Consider the following 8,055-nt stretch of genomic DNA (forward strand, 5'->3'; position numbering starts at 1 on the left):
AACCTTGTACAGAGTAGAAGTTCAGATTGAGGGGGTATGTTAAAATAGGTCTAGCGTGTCATGTACATGTATTATGTACGTATGTAACTTGTATATGCTGATCATTATAAATAGAAAGACGTGGAAAGGCTTTGCCCCACGGAAAACCCTAAACCTATTCTCAAACTGTCGGCCCATCTCACCAAGGCCGTGGTACCGTTGGTGCCGCTCGCCGGCGCAGCGTACTATTGTGGCTGGTGCTGCCCCCGACCATAAGCAACCGCTACCCACGCTGGCCAGTACCATCTACCATCTATTGTTGCTACTCCTTGCCGCCGCCGTGCACATGGAAAGAGCAGCTTTCCTATGTGCACATGCTACATGCTAAGCTCACACAAGGTGACACTCTCGTCTTTGCTATGCTCTATGCTTCTTCTTTTTTAAGCCGGGCATGTTGTGCTATGTGCTATTGCCATTGATGGATCCGAGGAAACGGAATAGCAGGAGATAGATGGGAACGAGGAAGAATGTCTATGATGCGTTGATCAACGCCAACAGTGAAAGAAGCAGGTTCCCGGGTAGGATTGTGCTTTTCTCGGTGTGCCAAACGTATCTAGGGTTCGAGTAGACCGGGATCAGAGAGGTCAGGGTACAGACTTTAGGGATTTAAAGGTGAGGGTTCATTTGCGTCGGCCTCTACAACCTCAGGGTTTATTTCAGACTTCACTTGCTGATCTTCTATAGTGTCCGCGACCTTGGTGGGCCTCGCTGGGCCCTCAGGTACTATCCAGCCCACCAATGAGACGAGCACTGATGGGCCTGTCCAATAGGTGTCCAGGGGAGCAGTTTTTAGGAAAGATTTTTGATCGGTTTTCCGTGTGTTTTTTCCATGTTTGTTTCTGTGGTAGTTAATTTTGACCATGTTTTTTCACGTGGTTATTTATCCCTGTTTGTTTCTGTGATTGTTTTGAACTTTTTTGCGTGTTTTTTCATGCTTGTTTCGGGTGGATCTACATTTCTTTCATCGGGTTTCCCCTTTTTTGTGTTTCTTCATCGGTTTTATTTTTTATTCTTTTAATCAACACATGCGTACTTTCTTCAATACACATTCTACATTTTCCGTATACATGTTTTTGATACACGTTGATCATTTTCTGAATAATCGATGTACATTTGAAAAAATAGATATGTTCGAATGTACATTAGTCTAGACTCAATAGAAAAAAAATCCTATGATATGAACCAAAGGGCATTTTCTTTTCTATTCCTATTCATAGGATTTCAGATACATGTCATCTCATTTCCCGTGACTTCTTATTCCTATGACTTTCCTTCGCCTCCTTTGGTTCGTAGGATAGGAAAATCATAGGAAATGAGATGACATGCATCTCAATTCCTATAGAGAAAGAGAAGTTATTTGGTGCATAGGATAAGAATTTTTTCATTGAGTCTAGGCTAATGTCTTTTTTCTTCCAAAATATGAAGGGTCGATTCCTATCCTACATAGGAATAGGAATCCATTCCTATAAACCAAAGAGTTTCAAAGGATTTTTTCCTTTGCAAATCCTATCCTATAGAGTTCCTACAAAATTCCAACAAATCAGAGGAGGCCCAATTTTTTTTCTCCCACGAATCCCACAAGCCAAAGGTTGAGACCTCCTCTCCTACCTTAATGTCAGCCACTAGTGCAGAAACCCTTCATAGGATTTTGGTAATAGCAACGTCTAGCAAAAATGACACACCGTTGCAAACTTGGCAAAATACAAGAAGTGTTTAGCTAAAAAAAGCACGCTACTGTTGTCATATTACTAGCAGTGTTCCAAAAAATTACACGTTGCTGCTAAGATACACAAAGGGGGCTCTTATGCCAAGAACTATCAGCAGCGACTCAATACAAAGGCTCGACACTAGCATCTACTATATGAACTAGCAGCGTGCGGTCAGAAATGGTCACCACTAATATCATTTGCATCCCACATTTACTGGTCTGCCTGTGTGGGTTCAAACTACTTGCGGCATGTACAAGTAGTTCTCTTTTTAGAAAAGAAGGATTATCCCTGGCCTCTGCACCTGGATGATGCATGTAGCCATTTTATTAGTTATTCATAAAGATCTTACAAAGTAGTACATTATGTAGTCTGAAGTCACCATCTTAACAACAACTGTCGCTACTTCTATTCACCTGATGAAGGGGTGCCGATAGTCCGAGCCTAATACCAAACAGACATCGCATAAATGCCTAACATCTAAAGACAGAGGCCCCAACCAAGCCACATACTGGGTTTGGGGCACAAACTGGTCCGGCACACTCTCTGTGTCGTCGCCGCCATCTTCCACCAATCAATCTTCAGAGCAGAAACTAATGCACCGACCTTGCCAGGCTTCTCTGCCATCGACGCCACCATGACCCCAGACAACATCCTCCCGCGCGAGTCCATCTTCGCGTCTCGGACTCCGAGTCTCCACAGCACCACGCTAACGAGATCCGCCGCCATTAATGTGTAAGATGAAGCACTGCTCCACCAAAGAAGCCGTCCTTTGTTCCCTCGAGCCCGTGTGTACCTCCATGAATGACGCCCCCAAGGGGGAAATGACACCAGAGCGCCGCTGTCATCCGATCTACTGGTCTAGGGTTTGCTCCGGTGGTAGCAGAGAGTGGCCTTGAACTTCTCGATGACGATGCCTTCAAGAAGGAAATGACACAGACAACACCGCCACCGCCAGCCTTGGCAGTAGCCGAAAGCAAGTTTTTCATCGAGATTTGTTTGAAGAATCACTACAAGAAATATGTCAACTTGTGACCAGCACTATTGGTCACTGAATGGTCACTGTTTTCAATTTGTGACCTTTTTGTGACCAAAAACACAAGGTCAAAAGCTGGCCGTCATAAACTGACTATAGCGACCTTTCTTCTGGAATGGTCGTAGATGTTTATGACCAAAATACGTCTACTGTGGCGTTTTGGTCACTAGCAATCTCCTCAGGCCACGTAGGCATCCAGCGTGGCAATCTGATGTGGCACAAGATTCAGCCCGGTCCAATTCGATTTTCTACATGGGCCTAGCCCAACAATTCGGCCTTTTTATATATTTTTCTATCAATTTTTGATCGGCTTCATGGGCCAAGCCCAACATTGCAACTTTTTTTATTGTTGGGTTGTGGCCTTTTTGTCTAAACGAATTTAGTTTTTCTTTTTTTTTTTCCAAAAGAAGGGTCCACTAGTCAGATGGGTCCCGGTTGTCAGGTTCTGGTAACTGGGTCCCATTTGTCATGTTCTGGTAAGTGGGTCCCATCTATCAGGCTCATATTCTTCATATTCGAACCAGTATTTAAATGCGCGGACAAAAAGCACACATAATACTTCAAATAAGAGCAACCAGATCCTTACAAGTGTAATACAGTGGCAATCACAGTAATGACTACAAGTGTAATACAATACTTTACAAGCTTTACAAGCAATCACAAACTCACAACATGCCAAACTCGTTGGACTACAATAGTGATATGAACAACATGCCGAACTAGCTGGACAACTGTAGTTAGGGCTGGGAACAAACAAAACGACCTTCAAGAAAACAGACAACATGCCTTCCTCGGTCGCCCTGTTACACGAATCAGCAGGGAAGAATCAGAAAAGGTGAAGAATCAGAATAGACCATTCAAGAAAAGGAAACTTATTTAGAATGATAACAAAAATTGAGCTAGTACCATGCTTTTTGTTCTCCAGCTAGTTAAAATGAGATAACTCGTTCATACAAGAAAACAGAGACGCAATATGAACACACAGCAGGATTGACAAGTACATAGCAGGATTCAATAATTTTTTAGGATCGCAAGACACCAATATAAGCTAGAATTGACAAGTACACATCAAGATTCAATTCATCTTGCCCATATACAGCAACCAACAGACATCTAACATTTCAGCATGCACATACAATTTATTTACTTATTTTTGAGCAAAACCGCCCACTGCCAAACAGAATGTCCTTTCATTTGATAAATAAGAATAGCAGGCCAAAGAAAGGCAAGCGTACAACAAACACACTACAGATAAGCAAGATACTAGAGGTCAGCACACAAGTCATATCATATATTACGTTAACCTTTGACACATCATATAGAATTATGAGCTTGACAGTCGTCGGTCTAACCATATCACGCAAGCAACGGCATACAAACTAATTAGTAGTACTATATATGATGCAGCATACAGACAAAATTTCTACCTTGTTATCATTAGGGAGCAACAGGGGGTGGGGGAAGATTTCGATCGGCTTCGTGTCAGCTGCCATCACCACAAACTCAGAGTCTTGGTAGCTGGGGAAAATAGAAAACGGAGATTAAAAATCATAGGAACTGAAATTAGCAGGACCGACCAAAGCACGCAGCTAGGGACTGGTCACCTTCAAGGTAGAACAATGAATTAACTAGCAGTTTTAGTCAAAGTCGTAAGCATGCACATACAGACATACATACGAATTGAACCAGAATCCATGTATGTCTGTGCACTTAATTGCAGGTTCTATCCAACTTGCAATTGGAAGGAGTACAACCTAGTTTACTAGCAGCCTAACAAAAGATTCAGGTTCTTGGTTTGGTGCATGAATCCTGCTGTCGTAGACAGACAGAGAGGAAAGAGCACTGACGACACAACTACGACAGCAGAGCGATGCGAGCCAGTCAGGCAGTGCTTGATAAGCTATTGATAAGCAGTTTGCACACAATTAGCAGGCAACCAACAAAGTAATGTTGTATACTGTTCTGCAGTAAAGAGTAGAATTTCTTTCTGTTGGCTCTGAAATTTCTGTCCATGGTGCACACATGACATACCATCGATTTGAATATGAAACTTAATTCTGCACAATTTAGTTGCTTATAAATTTCAGCACCAGATTAGCATGTCTCGTTACTAATGAAGTACTTCCTTTATCAATCATAGAATGGAAGGAATCACACAACATCGGGTAGTACTGTAATTGGATTTAGTAGTAAATCTGTAGATACATGTGGTTGGTATCTACTAGTAGGGAGTTGCACAGCATCTGGTGTTCTAATTAGAGAGTTGCTAGTGTGTTTTACTTACCCTGCTCTGCTCTTCTTTTCTACAAGCGAAAGCAGAGCAGGGAGAGCAAGCACACTACCATAACATACAAAGCCATCTACAACCAGCCCAAAAACATACATACCTATAGGACTCACTCACGCACTGCCATTGTGTTATGGATGAGCAAGTCTAGTGTGTGAGAGAAAATGGAGACAAGTTGAGGTAAAGTGCTGACCCCACGCTGCGAGGAACAAATCAAGGAGCTAATAACTGGGCAATGCAGCACCAAGTACGACTCTACTACTACTACCTATGATGCATCATTGTTGATCCATGGCAGATAATAGTAAAGATTAGAATCCATGATTTTGATACAGAAGTTACCTAGCCTGGTAGCCTAGCATAGAACAGCACTACATAGTACTTGGCCAGCAAATTTGAGCAATTCAGTGACCGCATCGCATGACAACAAATATAAAAACTATGAACAACATTGCATACGATGTGTGACAACAGAGAACACATTTGACAATGCAGAACGCATGCGCAACCACACATCCCATAACAGGGTTACAATCTAGAGGCAGTTAGCTAGCTGCTACCAGATCGCTCACTCATCAATATAGAACTGCAAAAGAGCGCAAAAGAAATAAATCAACGAGACCATAAGGCATACTGTAGCCAGCTAGCTAGATTTAATCTTGAGACTTATCCTTGTGCTTCTGTAGCATCTCGATAACTTGGTCCAGGGGTGGGTCTCCGGGCCTCCGAAAAACACGGTCGTCGATCTTGAACTTGTATGCCTCCGGCTGCACAGAATGAACTCCTTCAACCACAAAACACATACATCCATGCATGTATACACTTGAGCTAGCATGCACCAACCAGTGTGTAACTAACCAACTACTCCAGCTAATTAACTTCAAGCATGAACAATTAACCAATTAAACAAGACAGAAACTAGCATAATGATCTATAAACAAAATGGGAAGTAAGCAGACGTGACCTGGAGGTCGTTGGAGAGCTCGGGCGTGACCTGGAGGTACTTGGTCTTGTCCTTGAGCCCGGCCATGGCCACCTTCTTCCCCGAACACGGACACATACACCTTGCACACCTGCAGACACAAACCGGAGCAGAGACAAGGAACTCAGCATCCCAGATTGCAGCGCAGCCGCATCGTTTCGAGGGAGAGTCCGGGCGTGACCTGGAGGTCGTTGGAGAGCTCGACGGCGGCGATGGTGGTGGGGAAGGAGAGGTAGCGGTCGGCGCCGAGGGCGGCCTCGGGGAGGACAGCGCGCTGCATGACGGGGTCGCGGGTCAGCATGTCCGCCAGCTCCCGCTGGATCTGCTTCACCACCATTCGCACCCGTCGCTCCTTGGCCATGCACCGCACCACGCGCAGCCGCCGCACGGAGACGGGCGCCTCGGCGGCGAGGGCCCGTGGCAGCGGCAGGGACACCAACGGCCGTCACGGGAACATCCTCGCTGGCTTCATGGTGGTGGGGGATTTTGCACCGTGGTGAGGCCGTCGGCCGTCGCTGTGGGGAGTGGGAAGGGGAGGGGCGAGAGGAGGAGGGCGTGGGGAACGGCAATGAGCTCCGCCGGAGGGAGGTGGTAGAGGCGACGCGAGACAGCGAGGAAACGGGGGATCTGGATGGTGGAAGGAAGGATGGCCAGCGCTGGGGGCGATGAAGAGGTCGGCGGCGGCGGGGGTGGGGGAGGCCCGCGACGGGTTTGGGATGGCAGAGAGAGGGAGGTCTGGGTCAGGGAGAGGGGGATCTGGGAGGAGGTGGCGGCGGCGAGGATCTGAGGGAGGAGGAGTGCGGCGGCTGCGAGGAGAGGAGGGGTGCGATGGGGGGGGGTCGATGGGATCTGACCTAGGGTTTGGGCCGCGGGTGGGGGGAATCTCTTTTTCATTTTATTTTCCTTTTTCTGTAGATAGATGGATGGATGGATGTGGGATGGAGAGATGGATGGATGGATGGATGGGCGCCATGTCATCAATCCGTGGGAAGAGTCGTGATTGGTTCGAAAAACCAGTGATTTAAAAAAAATGTCTAAGTACTAAAAATAGAGGGATTTTGTGAAGTAGCTATCAAAAATATTTTGCAAAATGGCACCACACAAATTTTCACTAGATTTAGACCACATTTTATGGATAAGGACCAATTTCTATGCATTTTTGATCTTTCTAGCTATTTTTAATCATTTTCCGAGTGCCCAAAATGACTTCTTTTTGTGAAGGACCTACCATATATTTGTTGCAAAATTGTACCAAATCAATTTTCTAAAATACTAGGACATATTTAATGCACAATTGACGAAATGATTGGGTGTCAAAATTTTTGATCCACTTCTCATGAAAAAGACAAATTTCCGCTCATTCAGTAGGACACGGGTCAAATTTGAACTGCAGCGTCCTCATTGTTTGTTATTTATTTTTTCCAAAAATCATTTCTAGGTACAAAAGTATCTATTTAATCATAGAAACACCAAAAAAATTCCAAGATTCAAGCACTAGCTAGGAACGGTTATTCCTGCCGTTTTGACCGCATTTTGAAACAGGCATACAAAATTCAAAAAAAAATCAAAAAATTGGGAAACCTTCGCATTGTGTCATTACATGTGGCCAAGTTCCTAGGAAAAATAACAAACTTGTAATACGGCAATTATTTTAAAAAGTGTTCTTAGAAACGAGCTATCATGTGTGGAGATCAATGGCTTTCAAGCCAAATGATCAATCTTATGGCCACATCCATGGCATAGTTTGTTCAAATGATCTCATATTGTGCACAAGGGTGCATATTGGAATGGAAAACAATGTTGCCTAAGGAAGTTTTCATTTTCTTTGGACGAAAAAACCATTTTCCATTTTCTGAGTGCCCAAAAGGAGGTTTTTTTGTGAAGGACCTACCAAATAATTGTTGCAAAATTGGACCAAATCATTTTTCTAAAATACTAGGACATATTTAATGCACAATTGACCAAATGGTTGGGTGAAAAAGTTTTGATCCACCTCTCATGAAAA

The 8,055-nt window shown here is 44.2% G+C and overlaps 1 pseudogene; it reads right to left on the reverse strand.

The window, feature by feature from the left end:
- Positions 1 to 5,636: 5,636 nt before the first annotated feature.
- LOC125537951 lies at positions 5,637 to 6,507 on the reverse strand (annotated as a pseudogene).
- Positions 6,508 to 8,055: the final 1,548 nt, after the last annotated feature.

Source organism: Triticum urartu, chromosome 2 (assembly GCF_003073215.2).
Source record: "Triticum urartu cultivar G1812 chromosome 2, Tu2.1, whole genome shotgun sequence".
In the NCBI taxonomy this organism is placed as follows: Eukaryota; Viridiplantae; Streptophyta; class Magnoliopsida; order Poales; family Poaceae; genus Triticum; species Triticum urartu.